Genomic DNA, 21,045 nt, shown 5'->3' on the forward strand with positions numbered 1-21,045 from the left:
TCCATAGATTTCATTTGCCCTCACTAGCCTTGTGAATGGTGACTAAGTCGAGGTTACACAGAGACGTTAAAAAGATGAGACACAACACAAGAGGAAGCAGTGGAAGGATGAAAGGTTTGCTGAGATCAAATGAGAGAAATGAGGACTCGGAGGGTCAGTCCTCCCTCTTATGCTTGCAAGCTCAGGCATTGACTGTGCAAGGAGCCACAGTTGACAAAGCAGGATCTGCTGAGCGACATAGGGATGAAGGGCCTGATTCTTCACTCTTATACCAGCTTTGCATGTGTGATACCCCAACTGACTTCAGTGTATAAAGCTGGGAGCAAAGGAGCAGCGAGTCCTCTGAACAAGCTGTGTAGGAATACTTAACCCCTGCTGGGTGGGTCATAAACCTGTGATTACATTAATGCTCCCCAAGGCCTAGGAACACGTTGGGAAGATTTTAAGAGCCCAGTGTTCAACCATTTCTTTAGCTGCAAAGAAAAGAAAGTACAGGTTCTATCTTTACAAACATTTCCCAATAAAATGGGAACTGTCATGAGTGGTTTTTTGTTCACTGCAAGCCCTGCAGAGTTCCAAATGTTTTTCACTATCTGGTGAAAGACAGGGAAAGCAGCAAAGTGGTAATAGCCAAAAATATCCCAGGAAATACTTACAAGTTGTGCAAAACTCCCACAGGGATAAAGGATGTAAGCAGTCCTGCAAGAAAACTCCATGTAAAGCTGTGTAGGGATTGCATATAACCAATGTGGGATTAAACCTGTATCCTCCAGTAAATTCTTCTTCTTTCTACAGACTCTGGTCTAAAGTGATCATGGACAACTAATGCCTCTCAGAACTGTATCCACAATTTGGACTGGAGAGACTGGGAGGTTAAACGCCATGTTGAATTTAACATGATTATTCTGCTCAGTTCCGCACTTCAGGTAGGTATCAGCCATGGAGCTGGCCCATTAGCAGTATTCCAACCGTTGCAGCAATAGAGGAACACGAATGTGTAAATATAAGTAATATTGTCTCTAAAGAACTTCACTATTAGCTGAATTTTTTTCCTGGTCCTATGTACCTGCAGCTTTTCTGCCCACTAAATGTGGAAAAATAAATTCATTATTTTTTACGCTGTGCAGTGCAACAGAAACTTCAGAGGTGATGCTAATGAGAACCAGAAGCACAAGACTGATGTAACTGGACTGATCAGCCTTACCAAGAGCCTCGGCTCATTCACACAACATAATGCTGCACTGACGTGGTCATGTTGTTTCTGGGCTCTGAACTGGTGTCTGCATGCTGAGGGGAAATGGCTGTTGATGGTGCTCTGAGCAAGCTGGAGAACATCTCAGAAAGTGCGGGGTTGCGCTGTGTGGGTAGACGTTTTGTGGTAGATTTTGTAGGGTCTTGCTCCCACTGGTCATGACAGTTAAAGACCTCGGTGGTCATGAAATCTCCTTGTGTTCAATGGGAAGGGAAGAGGAGGAATCTTATGAGAAAAAGATGATCTCTCAGCAAATCTCTCTCTCTTTTTTTTTTTTTCTTTTTGTAAATGTATTGATGAAAGTGATTTAGTTTCATTAAAATATATGGTGCATTATGTCAGGTTGTTCACTGTGACTTCAAACAGATCTAGCAAAGGTGATCTGCTCTGCTAAAGAGGGTTTGTTTTTTTTTTTTCATCAAAATGATTTTAATTTGAAATGAAACATTCTTTAGAGTAGATTTTGAGATTATATATTGATGCTGTTATCCACCATGCAGGAAGTGAGTGTAAGCACAATCTGAAACATAGAATGATGTACGGCAAAAGAAAAAAAAAAGTAATAATTTGTTTTCAGTTAAAACCACACCCCTGTGGTCCAAAAACTGTCTAAGAACACCTCCAAAGCAACCTTTGATGTGTGTGTATGTGCATTAATGAATTTCTGTTCCCGGTGAAAGAGGACTGCACGTCTCAGCACTCTGAATAAGAACAGAGCATTCAATCTCTCTCCATAGCAAATTCAGCCTTCAACAAGTAAGTTCTTCCTAGGATGGCAGTGATGCAAAACTGCTTTGCAAATGTTTTTCTCAGTTTTGTTGCTAGGTGATGACTTGGAAAACTTTGCTATTCCTGCTGAGAGGTTTGGAAAAGAAAAAAAAACACAACAGGCCTCGCATTAAAAAGTGTAAAAAATAGGGCACCTTGCTCCGTAACTCCCATTTCCTAACTCCTGGAGCCTGCACCCTGTGTGCTTTCTACGCTCTCACGTGCCCCTCTCTCCCCCCTGCCTCAAATCTGCTTGCCAGAAGTTGGAGGCCCAAAGCAACACTTCTATTTCGCTGTAAGAAAGAGAGAGAACATTAATCTTTCTATCCCTGACCAAAATAAGCAATTCTGCAAGTGTGTGTTGGTTTATACTGGCTTTTCCTTTCTACTTAAATTTTACTGGGTTTTAATTTTATTAATCCAAACCTTGAATGAACAGATTAATTACTGATTAAATGGCTGCAATCAATTTTTCATGTAGCAAGAAACAAGAAAGCTTTGGGGATGACCCCACTGCAGTTTACTGAATCATATACCTGGGCAGAATGCAAAATTGCTTGACTGGTAGCATGTTGGTAACTGATGAGGAAAAGATCTAAAGGCAGCACTGTAACATCACATTAGAAGCTCAGTGAGTTATCCCTTGGGCCATTTCCAAAGTAGACCTGTTGGGAGCCGGGGGCGGTGGGTTGGGATGGAATAAGGTGCATTTATTCAATCCATTGTTGATTTTTTTTTTTTTTTTTCCTGTTTGTCTGTTGGGGCATTTTTGATATCTTATTATCCAAGTTGCCAGAGATGTAACCTTGAACTAGCAAAAGGCTAAACAGAGTACACTCAGAAGCAGGTAGCCACTGCTGCTTTCTAAAATCAGAGATGAAAGCCTTATACTATAAATTGAATTTAGGAACACTTTTAACATATTGACTCTGGACCAAAATATCCATAATGGCTAAAAATTACCATGAAGTTAAATTCAGTGAAACAAACACTCATCTCCAGTGCAGTTCTTGACATTTGAGAACATTCAGTTTATCAAAATGACAGCATTTCTTAAATTCAACTGGCACTGTACAACTCCATTGAAGGACATAAAGCCATGAATTTCAGGCCCTCATCCTGTAAATTCTTGCATTTTATTTTAGAATCTATTCATGTGAAAACTCTCTTGGCTTCAGGGACACCATTTGTATTCATGACATTACACATGTGAGAGTTTTTCTGTGATCGAGGTCTAAACCCAGGAGAACCAACAAGTCTCAGTGTCTGACCCGAGTTCCCACCGCCTGGTCCTAGAAAGCTTCTGGTGGCTGCGGGTTTGTCTCTGTTGCTGGACTCGTTTTCTCTCCCTGTGCAGCCTCCACAGCAGATGCACAAGTGCCAGCAGTCACTTCAACACTTTATTAGTTATGGGGCAATGGCAGAAGTTATGTTCTCTCGCATTAGAAAGCAGTAAATTCAATGAGGAGTAGGAGAGAGGAGCTTGTTTGTGAGCCTGAGGATGGGCAGTCATTTTGCAAGAACAAGTGGCACAGACATTGCCCTAAGAGATTCTGGGATTTCTGGCTGCCTTTTTTTTAAAAAAAAAAAAAAACTTCAGTGAGAATGTCGTCAGTGACAGGTGAATTAGCTCCTCTCCAGCCTTCATTATACAGAGTGGATGGCAACTCTACCCTCAAAGATTCAGAGATGCATTTCTTATCTAATTATGTATTCAGCACCATGAGAAAAATTATTCATTGCAGCATTGCTGTTCTGTGAAGAATGTTCCAAGAGGAGGGATGGAGCTAGAGAGGAGGCTTTTTGTGGTTGATGGTGTTGAATACTTACTTATCAGTGAGCTTTACATGTGGTTTACAGATCTTTTCTGCTAAGGCTAAACTTCTTCAAAGGTACCAGTTCAAAATTAACTGCTTATTGTCAGAACAATTTAGAGTGGGTTTATTCCACCTTGTAAGTCTTTCAGTCTTTGGTTCTGCTGATGTCAAGGCAGTTTCTCACCAGCATTTGAATTTTTGCTTTCCTCTCATCACCTGTCTGCAAACAAAACGTTGTGGATCAATTGGCTGTTTATCATGCACTGAATCATCCTTAGAAGTTTGCTCAAGTCTACTGGTTACATACTAATGTGTTTTGAACAAGTCTTTAGAAGTATACATCTGTTTAATAATCCAGAATTGTTTCGGAAGGCTAACATTGATCTTTGGAGTGCAAAAATTTTGTAGTAGCTTCAAAGAAAGGCAACACGAACAAACACCTTCCTACTCAACATTATTCGATCTCTAGCACAAGAGTTTAGAGGAAATAGCCACTGTGGGATGACCAGCAAGTGAATCTGTGTCACGTATGTGAGAAGGGAAAGGAGATTCTAGTCTTTCAGGTATTTTTAAACAAAGATGGAAAATATGAGTTAATTTAGTCAAATAAAGGTAATTTACGATACTGCAATACCTGGCGGAAGCAGCTCACACAGCAGGTGTGTGAAAGACACCATGTAAAGGACTGTTGGATGGGGGTCAGAGACTGTCACCCATGCCTACGAGCATCCCCCTCCCAGTCTGGTGACGGGTTCTTGCCAGGGTGAAGTGACACAGCAGGAGCTGCAGCGCTCAGCACCGCTGGCTCTGCTCGCCTGTTCTCCTGTGGGACCAAAGACTTACGAAGGTCTGCTGTCCACATTCATCTCTGTGTCCCCTGCTGAAGACTTTTGAATTCATTTGCTGATTGCATCTGAACTTGATAAGAACATAAAGGTCTCAAAGATCAGCAAGTTCCTGTGGGTTTCAAGAGGTTTCCAATTAGTCTTGATGCAAGGGTGGCAATTACAGAAATGTGGTGGGACAGTTCACATGACTGGAATGTGGTCATGGATGGCTACGCCCTTTTCAGGAAAGACAGGCCAGCCAGGTGTGGTGGTGGAGTTGCTCTCTATGTGAGAGAGCAACTGCAATGTACTAAATTCTGCCCAGGAGCAGATGAGGAACGAGTTGAGAGTGTATGGGTCAGGATCAAGGGACAGGCTGGCAGGGGTGATACGGTTGTAGGTGTCTATTACAGGCCACCAGATCAGGCTGAGGAAGTTGATGAGGCCTTCTATGCGCAGCTGAGAGTGGCCTCGCAGTCACAGGCCCTGGTTGTTGTGGGTGATTTTAACTTCCCTGATGTTTGCTGGAAGGACCATTCAGCCAGCCAGCCACAGTCCAGGAGGTTCCTCCAGTGCATTGATGATAACTTCCTCATGCAGATGGTGGAGGAGCCGACCAGGAGAGGTGCACTGCTGGATCTCATCCTCACTAACAAAGAGGGTCTGGTCGAAGTAGTAAAGGTTGAGGGCTGCCTGGGTTGCAGTGACCATGAGATGGTGGCGTTCAGCATCTTGTGTGGCAGGAACAGAATAGCAAGTAGAATTGCAACCCTGGACTTTAGCAGGGCTAACTTCGGCCTTTTCAAGCAATTGCTGGGGGAAATCCCATGGGCAAGACTGCTTGAAGGAAAAGGGGCCCAAGAGAGCTGGATTGCATTCAGAGATTGCTTCTTCCATGCTCAGGATCAGAGCATCCCCACACGTAGGAAGTCAAGCAAGGGAGCCAGGAGGCCTGTGTGGTTGAATAGGGATCTGTTGGGTATGCTCAAGCAGAAGAGGAGAGTTTACAGGTCATGGAAGCAGGGGCTGGCCACTTGGGAGGAATATAAGGCTGCTGTTAGAGGATGTAGGAAGGCAGCTAGGATAGCCAAGGCCTCCTTAGAATTACAGCTGGCGAGAGGGGTCAAGGACAGCAAAAAGAACTTTTTCAAATACATACCAGATAAAACTAATACCAGAGGCAATGTAGGCCCACTGATGAATGAGGTGGGTGCCCTGGTGGCGGAAGACACAGAGAAGGCGGAATTGCTGAATGCCTTCTTTGTCTCTGTCTACTCTGTTGGAGGCTGTCCTGGGGAGCCCTGTACCCCTGAGACCCCGGATGAAGCCAGGTCAATGGAGGAGTTTGCTTTAGTCAATGAGGACTGGGTTAGGGAGCAATTAAATAGTCTGGACATCCATAAATCCATGGGTCCAGATGGGATGCATCTGCGGGTGCTGAGGGAGCTGGCTGAAGTCATTGCTGGACCACTCTCCATCGTTTTTGCCAAGTCTTGGGAAACGGGAGAGGTGCCCGAGGATTGGAGGAAAGCAAATGTCACTCCAGTCTTCAAAAAGGGCAAGAAGGAGGACCCGGGTAATTATAGACCGGTCAGCCTCACCTCTGTCCCTGGGAAAGTAATGGAACAACTTATCTTTGGTGTCATCTCAGGGCATATCAGGGATAAGAGGGTCACTAGGGGCAGTCAGCATGGCTTTACCAAGGGTAGGTCATGCTTGATCAACCTCATAGCCTTTTATGAGAATGTAACAAGGTGGATGGATGATGGCAGAGCGGTGGATGTGGTCTACCTTGACTTCAGTAAAGCCTTTGACACAGTCTCCCACAGCATCCTCACAGCTAAATTGAGGAGATGTGGTCTGGACAATAGAGTAGTGAGGTGGGTTGCAAACTGGCTTAAAGAGAGAAGCCAGAGAGTGGTGGTCAATGGTGTGGAGTCCAGTTGGAGGCCAGTATCTAGTGGAGTGCCTCAGGGGTCAGTACTGGGGCCAATATTATTCAATATATTCATTAACGATTTGGACGAGGGAATAGAGTGTACTATCAGCAAGTTTGCTGATGACACCAAGCTGGGAGGAGTGGCTGACACACCAGAAGGCTGTGCTGCCATCCAGAGACCTGGACAGGCTGGAGAGTTGGGCGGGGAATAACCTGATTAAATTTAACAAGGGAAAGTGTAGAGTCCTGCATCTCGGCAGGAACAACCCCAGGTTCCAGTATAGGTTGGGAAATTACATATTAGAGAGGAGCGTAGGGGAAAGGGACCTGGGGGTCCTGGTGGACAACAGGGTGACCATGAGCCAGCACTGTGCCTTGTGGCCAGGAAGGCCAATGGTATCCTTGGGTGTATTACAAGGGGGGTGGTCAGTAGATCGAGAGAGGTCCTCCTTCCCCTCTACTCTGCCCTGGTGAGACCCCATCTGGAATATTGTGTCCAGTTCTGGGCCCCTCAGTTCAAGAAGGACAGGAAACTGCTGGAGAGGGTCCAGCGTAGGGCAACAAAGATGATGGAGTGGAGCACCTCTCTTATGAAGAAAGGCTGAGGGAGCTGGGTCTCTTTAGTTTGGAGAAGAGGAGACTGAGGGGTGACCTTATTAATGTTTATAAATATATAAAGGGTGAGTGCCATGAGAATGGAGCCAGGCTCTTCTCAGTGGCAAACAATGATAGGACAAGAAGTAATGGGATCAAGCTGGAACACAAGAGGTTTCGCTTAAATTTGAGAAGAAACTTCTTCTCAGTGAGGGTGACAGAGCACTGGAACAGGCTGCCCAGGGAGGTTGTGGAGTCTCCTTCCCTGGAGACATTCAAGGCCTGCCTGGACATGTTCCTGTGCGACCTCACCTAGGCGTTCCTGCTCCAGCAGGAGGATTGGACTAGATGATCTTTCGAGGTCCCTTCCAATCCCTGACATACTGTGATACTGTGAAGAGCCCAAATTGTAGGAAATCAATATAAGAGAGAAAAAAAACATATAAATTCCCAATTATGTCAAATACTTCTACTGGAACTTCATCCTCAGACACTAAAGGCAATGATGAGAGGTAAAGGTGTAGGAAACCAGACTTCATTAGCTTCATTATCTTGCAGAACTGCTTGTTCAGTTTTAGGTGGGTTAAACAACTATAGGAGAAGTTTGGTTGCCGCAAGGAGAGCGGGATCTGGGAAATGCGTGGGGACGGCGGATGCTGGCTCCAGCAGACCAGACCAGACACATTCAGAAATCTATGCAATGAAGTGTCCAAACCCAAATGACCTCATTGCCCTCAAATGGAGACAGTTATGAAGGAATTGTCCAAATGCTTGGAAATTTGGAGCCTTGGAGCAAGAAAATAAAAGCCTGAATAGCTAAGACAGCAGATGAGCTAATGATTGGTTGGATTTCATTATGAGTGGTAACTTTATATTAAATGCCAGGAACAGTATGTGGAAACTCCCTTTAAAGATGTGTCTTGGATCAAACAAACGATTTGCAGGCAATTGATTTGCTGTGAACAAATTTTCCAAGGACAGATAGTGTGATAATGGCTACGCACTGCAGAAGTTTTCCAGGAGAAAGAAAAAAAAAAAAAAAAAAAAATTACTGAAACCTGTTTAAAGACTGAGAGCTTTGCCATGGATTTTAACTGTGCAAGGTCACGCTGGTCTGCAGCAGAAAGAGGACCTATTTTCCAAATCCACATTTCTGGCAAGCAGCCAGAAGCAGAGAGGAGCCCTGCAGTGGCGTGAGTGATCCAGACAAACCAAGGAGATACCAACACAGGCAGAGGAGATGGTGATTTGCCAAGGTTTCCATCAGAAGGGTCTGCTGCAGAGCTGTACCCATAGCCGGAGAGCAGCAAAACCATCTCAGGAAGCCTGCAGTTTGGCCATGGCAGGGATCCACCCAAACTCTGTGCCAGCCAGATCCAGGTGAGAAGCTTTGTTAATGTGACAGAAAGTAGCAAGCCACGGTGGGTGCAAGGTGAGCTGGTTCAATCTGTGCCAGTAGTGGGTGAGCAGCTGCTGGCTCTGCTCTGGGCAGCTTGGAGCAGGGGCAGAGCAGGATCTGAAACAAAAATAACATCAGAGAAATCAGCTCACTAATAAATGCTTCTCAGTGCTACTAGAGAAGGCAACAACACAAATATTATACAATGTATTGAAAGGGCGATTCCTGATTGCAGAAAAAGCCTCGCTTTCCTTTACAGGAATTAGATCGCTGCTGAGGAGGTGCTGATGAAGTGGTCCCTGACCGGTGCCACCCCCACTCACAGCGAGTGTTGTCACTGATACTCGTTATTTGCGGTCAGGATGCACTCTGGACTTCTTTTCTTTTAGAGAATAGTTTCCTCATTCAAAAAATGATGTTTCCATCACACTGAAGGTAATCACAGGTGGAAATCAAATTTTTCAAGTCATATTTTCAAATAGTTTCAGCAGAGGAAGGAATTGGAGTGAAATTGCTGATGCCTTTGGCACAGGTTTTGTCACTGAACTGGTAATTGAAGGAAGAGACCACTGACAAGATATTTCAAGGCTTTACCCTTCATCCTTTGTTTTTGTTGCAACTGCTCAAAATTGTATTTTTATTCGATTTTGGGGCAGAAGCAGCCAAATGGATCATATCCCTCTACATGAAGCACAAGTATTTTTCCTCCTTTTTTTTTTTTTTTTAATTTTTCTGTTTTGTCAAGAAAAGAGGAATACACTGTCTTTGTTCTGCCCTGGCTGGTTCAGCAGCCAGAACAGGCAATGCTTGTCCAGCCCTGGCCAGGAGAAAACATGAACATGTCTACATGCTGTGACTCTCCAGGATTCTGTCCCTGGAAAGAGAGCTTGTGAGGGGCTGGAGCAAGCATGGTGTTCCCCTCCTGTGGGGCCAGGCAGCCCCAGCATGTGTGTGCCAGGGGAACATCTGTGTCCAAAGGAGCTGGGGGTTTCCTATCGCCCCAAGTTGTTAGACGTGTTAGTTTTGCTGCTGAAGGAACGGGTGTACTGTCACTGAAATGGTCTCCGGAACCACTAAGGGATTCCCTTCTTCTTCATACTGTGTTTGGAAATGGTTTGGTCACAGTGGGCAAAATTTAAGTTTAAATGTGACCTGTGTTTAGGTGATGAAGATAAATCAAAGGATGCTGATGGCAGACATCATTAGGTAGAAAAATAAAATTATTTGTTGCTGTGGAAAAAAATCTGTAGAGGTTTACATGGCACCAGAATGGCTTAGTTTTTTCATGTGACTGGCTTGGATGTGCTGTGGATCATAGCTGAGGCTCCGTGGATGTGACGAGTAAAACTGGGGTGGAAGTGTTGTGAGGGGTTCATCTACCCACAACTCCAAGTTGTTTTTCTCACGATGCCATGGACTGAAGAGTTCCCGCTCATAGGCTCGTCTTGGCTGCTCCCTCCTGTCCCTGTCCTGACCGGTGAAACCGCCGTCCATGGGGCCACGTTGTGAGCTGGCTGAAGGAGCCGATCTTCCCGGAAAATAATCTGGCACAAATGGAAATTTTTTTTCAGCTGCATCAGCTCTGCGATCCGCTTCAATGTGTTGTGGCAACACATCGAAGGGGGCGGAGGAGACCGTAACAGGCAGCGGGGCGTGGGAATAGTTTAGTTTGATATTGCCATCGGAGCTAAAAGCCTGCACTTGAATGTCACTGAAATTCAGGGAAAGTGAGCACCACTTTCTTATAGGGTCACTATGCGAAACAGTCTAAACTTCTTTCAGAAATCAGGATAAAACAATCGTGACTTCCAATTCAAACACACCAGCACTGAAAACGTAGTATCTGCCAAGCCCACGGGAAAGGGCTGTGGTGGGTGTCTTTTGGTTGCAGCTGGGATGCTGTAGGCAGCACTGAAGCAAAAGTTTTCAAATAGGCTTCAAAAAATAAGTAATTTGTCTGTTTTCCTTCAGTGTTCTGACTCATTCAGGATCACATTTTCTACCTAAACAAGAATCCTTTTAAAAATGTAATCAAAATGACTCCAGAAGTTAGGGCTTCAAGCAAAATAGAAATGTATTGAGACTGACACTAAAAGTGTGGGAGTTGATAACTCCAACACATTTACTTGTAACTGCTGTCAGGATTTTGAAATTCAGTTGAGTTGAGAGGTTTCATGAAGCAGCTAGTTTAGAAACATTTGAAGTTGGGTAGTTGTGCCTCAGTCCTAATTGCAAGTGGAAAGAAAGGCATGTTTAAAACAACAATCTCCTCTTTTCTCTGGGTCCCAGTGAGCAAAAGGAAAGCTTTAAATAAGACTTTGTTGCAGAATTTCCACTCCCAGCACTGAAGCATTATAGCCCCACTTCGGTTTTTTTATTCTTTTTATTTCTTTCCACTATGAGAAAAAGGCAAGTTCACTGTAAGTTGAAAAGCAAACAACCAGGCTAGGAATCTCTATGTACCAAGCAGATGGGTGCACATGGCCCTTTTTGGGATACTTGGGCCAGTCTCCTTAACCACAACTTGTTTTGCACTGCGTATCACTGCACATGGGCCATTGTTGCCACGCACCTGCCTGTAATTTTGAAGGTTCATCTACCTCCAGCAAACTATATTTAAAAACTCAGTGCTGATTAGAGGGAAAAAAAAAAGTTCAGGGGAAGGGATTTCCTAGTTCACAAATAAGAATGTGCAGTGGAGCACTCACAAAGTAAACAGAAAACATGGGCAGCTGAGAGAAATCAATTTAGCTGAACAAACAATGTTCCATGTAATGAACTACTAATTATCCTTTTATGCCATGTCAGTCTGAATGATTACAGAGCTGTGCAGTTTAATTTGACGTTTGAGCATTGCCTTGCTCCATTAGCCTCATATAAAGCTACAACACGTTGAGAGGAATTAAAAAAAAATGGTGGTGGGCTGGGGGGGCAGGGGGCTGTATTTATCCAGAACGAAGTAGGCACCTGTAGCAGTTATGCGGAAAAGAGCTTCTTCATTTTTTCTTCTTTGGGCTTTTTTTAATTCTTGATTGTGGGGAAAGGGGCAACACTTGGGAGACACGAAGGAGCATTTCTGATGCTCACAGCAAACTCCTTCAGCGTGTTGATGACATCCAGGTCTTTAGACCCTGCATTAGACTGTCATCAAGGGCTAGAATAAAGTGTGTTGATCAGATACACAGATCAGGGAGAAAGTGGATGGTAAACAATACATTGTGGAAGCAAATATCTTTCCTTGGATACTTTCTTTATACTGGTGATTTGCACACAGTAGGTAAATCAAATCCCTAGGTGCTTGGGAAATCTCATGGTTAATCTAGGACTGAAGGACATGTATTATAAATACTGCTTTATTATCATACTGTTTGTCCAACTATCTGTACTGATAACAGGATTAGAGGGAATTAACATATAGAGAAAGCTAAAGACAGTTTGTTTGGATATATATTACGGTTATTAACTCTAGGAGTACCAGAGCGGTACCCACAGTCTGATATAGAGCTACGTATTTTGGACTAGATTTTTGTTTCACAAAAGGTAAATCAAGTCCATCATCACCAGAGTTCTAGAGGAAATTTCCATGGGAAAAGCGCAGGTGCAGGGAGGGCCATGCCCCTTGTCTAGTTAATACACCAACGTGTGAAACAGTGCCATGGGGGATAAATACGACCCAAGTGTCCAATGATAATATTTATGAGGTCGCATTCATATAAGTACAAATTGAAAAGCAAATGTTTAAAACAATTTGGGGTTTTTTTTCTGCTATGTGGACTGTTGAAATATGTGCCATGACACTCTCCAGGCTCACTCTTCTCACAGAATGAACATGGATGAGAACTCCCAAGTTGTTAGGATAATATTTAAAGAAAAGCCTTTTCAAAGCATCTATTTAAATTTTATTTTAAATCTCAAGGACAATGAGTAGCAACATGAATGGAAAAAGAAAGAAGATAAAGGAAAGTTAAAAAAGCTCCCCAAAACTGTGAAGCTCAGTGATCCAGTCCACTACTTTGGCTCAGATGTAACTCATATGAGGTCAGATCCTTGGCAGGGGCAAGCTGATTTCAATGAAGAATCTCTTTTTTGTCAGCTAAGGATGGGGCATGAACACATGTGCAGGGGACACGGTGGCCCCTCTCTCACACCTGCTGTTGACACAGAGCCTGCTCCTTTCAGCCACCCCTGGGCTGTCTCCAGGGCCTCCATCCTGGCCCTCTTCATTTTCATTTTTTTCTTTAGGTCTGTTGAGAAATATCAATTTGACAGCCCTGAAGACTGGGGGCTGTTTATCCACCACAGGGGTACCGCAGAAGTGGAAATTTTCCCGACGAGAGGCTGCAGCCATGGCACCGTTCAGCACAGGTGACCACGGCGGCAGCGTGCTGGTGTGTGGGGATCTGTCTGCTGCACGTACCACAGCCCTACACTGCTTGTTTGGGGGGTTTTATGTAGAGTTCAACACCTCCCACCCCAAGGTGATATAATTTTTTTTTATTATTATTATTATTTTTTTGGATGGGGGTTGGGAAGTGGTTCTTTGCTTGTTTGCTTTGGTGATTATCCCATTAGGCTGGATTGAAGCTGAGCTGAGTTTCAGTTCTGCTGCAAGGCATGACAGAGCTGCAGGCTCTTACCCCAGGGCTGAACTGTCCCCTCTTTTCCTTCCTAATGTACATTAGACACATTGGGGCCTTTCTCCGCTGTGCATTTATAACTCCCATTGACACTAATGGGTGTGACATGTGTCTATCCAGTGGAGAATAGACCCCATTGACTACAGCAGTTCCCCGGCCTTGAGCGATGCTCGTCACTTGATTAAGCCAAACTAATGAGGCACGACCAGGGCCAATGGGAATGTGTGAGACTCAGGCATTGCACAAGCTGGTGGAAACCTGGAGCTTTTCCTGGGGGCTGGGTTTTGTTTTACGAGGCAAAGATGCAGAATGCCATGGGATGGGGTGCACAGTAACAGGTGAAAAGGGTTCACCATCACTGATGACAGCACCCCAATTGCCCTCTTCTAGTGGCAACTATACTTGAGAGTCTCTTGTGTGCTCAGCAGTGTTTAAAACTATGTTTGGTCTTGGCTTTTGCTCAGTGCCTTTCTACACTGGATTCTGAACCTGGCCCTATGGCTCTTTCTCTGGGGCATGTGCATGGATGTATTTTTGGCTCTTTAGCAGGCAGCATCCTTTTCACCCACATTAAACAGCATCAGTTTGGGAAATGGGAAAGGAAGGGAAAAGCAGAGATCCTGCAGTGAGTGCTTCTTGCAGGTTGCCCACTCTGCAAGAAAAGCCACTGTCAGAGTGGTGGCTCCTCAGCTGGGTGCATTGCTGGCTACCAACTCCCAGTGCAGATCACCTGCTGTACTGGGCAGGAGCTGGAGGAGTGTGCAGGGCTGGAGCGTCTTTTGCTTTGCCTGGCCCAAAATCAGCCAAACTGGGCCAGATACAGGTACCCAAACTTAAGTGCTTGGGAGCTCAGCCTGAGCGTGACTGTGCTTGCAAAGGAACAGGTTGGGAGGGAAACCAAGTGCTAGGAAGAGGCTGGCACCTCACAAACTGAGAGCGTGGAACATGGTCCCTGTGAACAGGCATGTACCACATATGAGCACAAGATGCTGCTTGCTGAACTGAGGCCAGGAACACTGGCCTTCCTGTAAAACACAGCATCATTCAGAGCCGCTGTGGTCATACGAGGGCACAACCTAGTAGTCCAGGGCCAGACTACAAAGGCAAAATAGGTCAGTTGTAGATCTTGAGAGAAAACAGTATTAAAGAAACCTAAATTCTATTTTAAGACTAGCTGTTTAGGAGAGGTTGAGAAGTTGCCTGTACTTTCCCCTGTAATTTACCTGCTGGTACATTCCAGGTCAGAGGAGGTTTGTATTTTTGTCATATTGCAATACTTGCCTTTATGTAAGTGCTGCTAAGAATAAAATTAGCAGTGGGAGAAAAACATCAGTTTGATGTCTAAATTTGGAAAACTTGATGAATAAATCTATTAACTTCATTGTGGAGAGAGAAAAGAATAGCAGCCCTTTGTTTAAAGAAAAGATAAATATAAAATAAGAGCTGATTGCTCTCTCTGGTTTTCTGAGGTGGCTTTTTTAGTGTTCTCTTGTCCCTTTAAGAGGATAAAAATATATTAATTGACTCTGTTTGATTTGCAGGACCGTGGCTTGGAAGATACAGTCAGTTGGACCTGGGAGACTTTATCACGATTATCAAATGCTTTCAGCATCTGCAAAGAGAGAGAACAGAGTGGGACAGAGGGTTCGTTCACTTAAATAAGAGTCCTCCCAGAAAGTAAGCGCTAGCCAGGTGCGCGGCACCACCACTGTCTTTGCTGGCATGGTCACAGAGAGCAACCCCTGTCCCATCTCTGATGGGAAGCAGCACAGGGTTCTCCAAGGTTTGGCAGAGGGACTCCAAGCTTGAAACTGCCCCAAGCATCTCCAGTGTCCTCCCACCCCTTCACCCCAGGTTTTCTGGGACTGCGCGCTCCAGTCAAACCCCGTGGTGATCAGAGTATATACATGAGAGTCTTCTGACTTTGTCCAGAGCTGTAGAGGACACGGCCATCTGCTCCTCACGAGGCAGGTGCCTCCTTCTGCCTGCCACAAAGTATAGAACAAAGCAGTAGAAGTCCTTGTCACAGACCATAGCATTTTATGGCAAGCACCATCTTCCTTTGCCCAACATCTCTGGCAGCTGTGCCCACTGCTTTTCTTAGCATATCCACTTTTACTTTACTGGTAAATTAAAGATTATTTGTGAAGCAAATGAGGTTGAAAGCAAGAGGTTAGAAATGGAAAAAATTATTAGTTGTAGACTAGTATAGTCCTGGTCTATTCTAAGAGATGGATAACTTCCTAGTCATCCAATCTGTTTTTCACTGGAGGTCCCTTATTTTTGTGCCAGCTGTTAGAGCTGCAAGTTCCACATTCAAGTGCTGTGGAAATGCTCTCTTCAACCTTCTCCTTCTTTCCTCTCATCCTAATTGTTCCCTCTAAATCTTTTTGGAGTAAGAAGCTGGCATATGAATGTGAATGTCCTGTTTAGTTGTTCTTCTCAAGTGGCAGCCTTGGGTGCTTAATGACCATTTCCCTCTCCTGTTTTGTACTAAATTGGCTGGGCATGGAGGAAAGTCTGTGCATAAACTAAGTGAATACTGTTTATGTTTTTCCTGTAGCTGCTCTTTGGACACCTACGGGTCATTAATTTCTTTGTTCCCAGCCAACCTGCCAGCTGGCAGCTCTCCTGCCCAGTTTGTGCCATTCCCTTCGTGTGGGTTGCTGACCCATTCCCACTGAACCCCACTACAGGACGTGTTTGGGAGGGACCAGGACTCTTGGGATCTTACTAGCTTTCTGCTGAGACTAGAAGTGATATAACTGATACAACCATAATACAGATAACCAGGAGCTCTGTCTCTTTTCCCAGCCTACCCTCTACATATTGGCAGTGTTAAATGAAAGAGTAATATTATTACTTTGGTGAGGGCATCAAGCCATGCTAGTGGATGCCACTGCTGAAGAGAGGCTAAGAGCTACGCTGTGACTATAGATCCATCACACAGAAGCGCGAAAGTGTTACTGCAGCCTCCGAGAAACAGCCTCTGATGAAGGAAAGAAAATCAGCGTCATCTCATGACACTGCTGTTCCTGCAGGTTGTGAATTTAAAAGGTGGCAGCCTGAGGAATGGAGCATGGAAATCCCTGCTGATCAGGAGCGAGACTATTTTTCTCCTTTAAGAACATTTGCTCAGCTTTTTGATTTCCAGTGTTTCCAGTTGCTATATCAACCTGTGAAATTTGCCTAGCAATTGACAGCATATCTTTTAACAGAAGATTTACAAATTTAGTTGCATCAGGTCCAGCATTTGATTGCTGCGATTTCACTTTATTTTATTCCTGGTATTTGCTTTCAAAGTCACATTAGCAGACGATCAAGGACCCCTACCCTTCCTTTGACCAGGCATATCTCAGGCTCTGCAGTCCACGTGGAGAAATTAGGCACCAGGTCAACGTTCAGCAGACATCAGTAGCAGGATAAAGCCTGCAGGACACGTCCTTCTCAGGTAGCAGGCTGGGAAAGGACACAAGCATTGACAGAAACACTCTGGCTTAAGCCAAGTGGCAATTTCAGCTTCGATGTTGCTCTGAAGAGTGGGTGCAGAAGGCACAATGGAGGGCAAGGAGGTTTCTCCTGGCTTTGCTGTTAGTGTGTTGGGTTTTTTGAGCCTGCGTCTACCCCCATTTCCCTCCCAGAACTGCTGGGATGGGGATGAATAGGGTGGGACAAGAGCCCACCTTCCCCCCATCCATCCATCGACGTCCTCTATCCAGCCCTGGCCATTCATAGGCTGCTGGTGTAAATGGGGACCGAATCTGCCCTAGTGCAGATGACTCTGTGGGGACTTTTCTGTGGTGAATATATTGCTTGGTTTGTTGTGGGTTTGTGGTAAGCTTTTTCTTTAAAAGGAATAAGAATAGAAAACAAGAAAGTAAAAAAGCCCTGAATCTTTACCTTTTTGAAGTGGAGACACCGCCACAGCAGGACATAATGGCTCACTGTGGTGGTGGTTTGCCTGAGAGCCTGGAGATTTATGTAATGAGAAACACAATTCCTGCAAAGAACATTGTTAAATCTTTTCAAAATTCCAGCTATAAGCCATTTTATTGCTAATAATATGGCTAGATTCTCCTTTTGAAGAATCTGGGAATGTTTGACAAGAGCAGAAAATGGAGAGGACTTGAGGCACCATAATCTGTATTTTCCATTTACCTTGCTTGAAGCTTGAACAACACATGTGCCACAAATGATTTGTTTATTCCTAAGCGCCCCCAAGGAGCCCAGTCTCCATTCTCAGGCATATAATGGCTATTCAAATGAAAGCTTTAATAGATTGTTGCAGATCTGATATCAATGCAGTGAGAGAAAGAGATATGCAAATATTCGAAATTAAACAAACTAGCTCCTGCCCTTTGCCTTTGGAGGTGCGGTCTCAAATCTGGACAGTGTCACCAAAGCAATGAGTTTGTTGATGCAGCTCTCTGGAGAACTAGTTCCTTTTTTTTCTTTTTTCTCTTTTTTTCTGCCTGACAAAGCTTTCACATTGTTTGAAATATTTTCTGCCTGTAGCACTCATGATAGAGGAGAGTCCCAACTGGGGCTGAAATTCACGATATGTTCTGACTTGAGACTGAGGACCATTGGTAGGAGAGGCTCCTGATGTGCTGGTTTGCTCCATGCCATCTTAAACCAAGGCCCTTAACCTCAGTGCATTCCCCTGGGCATTTCCCCATATGGTAGAAACAATTTGGGAAGAGTGGCACAGTGGAAAGCTTGCAGTAGGAGTAGAGGTGTAGTTCAATTTGGGGTTACAGTCTAAATAAAATTTGATTCTGTCCACCCTGCAAGACAGTTTAGGGACTTCACTGGTTCTTAACACAGCGCCTGTTCCTTGTTCTCTGCCTGTAGCGTTTGAGAGCTGGGCCCGATATCCACTTCAAAAATGTAAAAATAACATGTCATCCACCTAACCATTGAAACTGTGCCAGTAGCTACTGTGTGCATTGAACAGCAGGGAAAAATAATAATTTTACATGAAAAACACCATAAAAGTTTTCAGTGTCTTCTAGGCTCTTGTAAAACTGCTATTATCTTGTCCAACCCCCAAGGCTTTTTGCGCAATTATCAATTACGCTGTGTGGATTTCAAAAAAGGCAGTATCTGAAACACGGGCCACGTGGGGGATCACACAAACAGCAGCGGTCGCACGGCTCTGCCTGGTCGGCAGGAGGTCCCCAGGCACCTCGGCTCTGACGCAGGCTCCTGGCTCAGGGGCTGAAGTCCTCAGAGCATCCCTGTACCTCTGCTGCCCTCCTGTCTTCCGCACTCTCATCACAAGAGCTTTGAAGCAAGGCTTGCCTCTTGTTCCATCATTACTGCTGATCAACCAAATGTTCCCAGCAGTGATGAGTGGGACTCAACCTAACATATCTCCAGATATCTGCAAACATCTAGAAAGCCTCTGAGCTATAGTATGAGCAATTAGAAATGAAGAGAGCCCAATGCTCAGCAGGAAGCAGGAGGAGAACGTTGCTTTGGTTGGGATTTGTGAACAGTCTTCTTGCTGTAATAGGGACCAGAGTATGTCAGAAGTAATGTGGGAAGGTGGGTTTGTATCTCCTTCATTAACATTAGTCAGGGCTGGGCATCCTGGGTTTGGGGCATAGAAGATCTGATGAGAACCAGAAACGTTCCAAAAAAATGTATGTTGTGACAGTGCTTGCAGCAACAGTCAAATTCCACCTTTGAATGTGGTTAGACAGTTGGCTTCTACTTGGAATTAAAGGTCATCTCTGAAAACCATGGCCATGTTTAAACACAAAGTGGGACATAAGCTTTTATGGACTGTGACCACCAAAAAAAATAAGCTGACTTACAGTAGGAGAGGATTAGGATGGGACATTCCCATGAAGTCCTCCCTGATCTCCAGAGATGCCCAGTCTGTTCTTAGAGAGCCTGGACACCCAACACTCTTGTGTACTTCCCTTGACACTTGCGGGTGGTTAGTGTTTCTGAAAGACTGATTTAAAGGCTTCAGATGAGGGACATTTCTTTTGGCATGTCAGTAGCACAAGAGAGAAGAAAGAAAATGGACTTCTCCAAAGTTTTTCCCAAATGCATGCCCAATTCAAACAGATTTGTCCAGTTTCTTTGCAACTGAGAATTCCAGATCACAGGTAAGTCTAGCACAGATTTCCCTAATACCATCACCAGCTGCATTGAACCCTTGCTAAGCCGTGTATAGCAGCAGATTTGTATAGGAATTTTCCAAATAAGCATTTTTCTACTTCAAAAATATTCTTTAAAAACTGATACATCTTGTGAGAAGCTCTTGATTTTGTCATATCTCATTTTCAGTTTAAAACATTTTGACCTGCTCAGCACTTTATAATGAAAGACACTATTTTTCTAATTGCCATATGCAATTTTATAGGTTAAAAATATATTAAGGCAAAAATAATACGAAATAATGCCGAAATGTTTCATTAAAATCTAAGCAGCATATAACTGGGTTTTGTTTCTTTCAGACTGCTGGTTTTCAACAACTGAGATTACCATTTTTGGTCATATTTAAGACAGCGGAGAAAATGTGACATTCTGAAATCTTTGCAAGATTCAGTTTTCCACTAAGCTCTCCTCAGATGAGTTTGTAGAAATTCTTCTTTCTTCTCCGTCCTCCCTGGCTCTGTTACCATGCAATTCTGTTCATGCTGTTCTCCAAGACAAAAATCTGAGACAGGCTGAGATTTGTGCTAATGGTGAGTGCCCGTCTTTTATATTTTTTTCTTTAAATAAAACAATTTCCTAAGGCATTGAAATGGGGCTGATAAAAAGCAGCTTTTAAAATTCGTTCTAGTAAATTGTTGTAAGCCAGACCATAAAGTCTCATAACTGTAGGTTTGCCCTTAATTGTACCTCACTGACAGCCTATTTTCCTTCTCCTCTGCAACCAGTTCCCTATTTCTTTAAGTGCAAAACATGTTGTATGCGACTTCTGAAAGATTTGTGGGGTTTCGCGCCAATTGAACAAGATCTGCAGGTAAACACTGTCACCTAGTGGAGAAACGGCATCAATTTTCCCAAAGTGTGGAAGAAAGTTTGTCCGTGTGCTTTTCCATTTTATCCAAGAAAAATATTATTTCAAAATGGAAAGAATCCACTACTGAGAAATTACACTATTTCCAAATCGGTGCAGAATTAAGGGTGCATAACGTGGTGGCCAGCACTCAGCTGATATATAGGTCATGTGCACAGGCACAGATCCAGCCACATCAGCGGATACAATAGGGGAGAACCGACTCTCCAGTTCAGTGCCTGAATAGCAAAAGGCTGATTTCCTGGATGTGTAAAGGTGTTCCAGGCTCCACACCATCTCCTTTGTCCTCGGCTGCCCCTCTCCAGGAGCAGAAAACAAGAGAATGTCAGCAGGTGCCTTTGCTGTGCAATTAGCTCATTAGAGGGTGGGATGATGACTTTGGAGATGTGGTGGTAGATATCTGAGAGAAATGGTGCCTAGAGAGAGCGGGAGGTACGATAAGGCTTGAAGAGCCTTCCGAGTAGGAAGTAACAGTCTGGAAATTCAGGGCATGATAGACTCAAACAAGGGTAAAATGCTCTAGAAGGGAGGATATGCTCCCGCAAACTAAAGGAGACTGCATATCCTGGAGAACACTTAAAGTACTTAGGTTTATGCTTTCTAACTAACTTGCTCTCAGGATCTCTTGGAGTCAAGCTGAATTTGAACTGAAAGCACTCAAGGAAGAAATTAATATAAAGAGAACTATGTAGAACAGTTCTTCAGTTCCTGGAAACTCTTTGGGGAAAAAAAAAAAAAAAAAAAAAAAATTCAAGAAACAAAGGTGAGAA

The 21,045-nt window shown here is 44.1% G+C and overlaps 1 long non-coding RNA gene across 1 annotated transcript; it reads left to right on the plus strand.

Annotated features, from left to right (window-relative positions):
- The first annotated feature begins 857 nt into the window (after window positions 1-857).
- Window positions 858-19,931, plus strand: LOC139828613 (uncharacterized). Its single transcript, XR_011740422.1, has 3 exons — window positions 858-926; window positions 14,775-14,910; window positions 19,707-19,931. It is a non-coding gene; the product is annotated as an uncharacterized lncRNA (long non-coding RNA).
- Window positions 19,932-21,045: the final 1,114 nt, after the last annotated feature.

The sequence above is a fragment of the Patagioenas fasciata genome, chromosome 9 (genome assembly GCF_037038585.1).
Source record: "Patagioenas fasciata isolate bPatFas1 chromosome 9, bPatFas1.hap1, whole genome shotgun sequence".
NCBI classification, from domain to species: Eukaryota; Metazoa; Chordata; class Aves; order Columbiformes; family Columbidae; genus Patagioenas; species Patagioenas fasciata.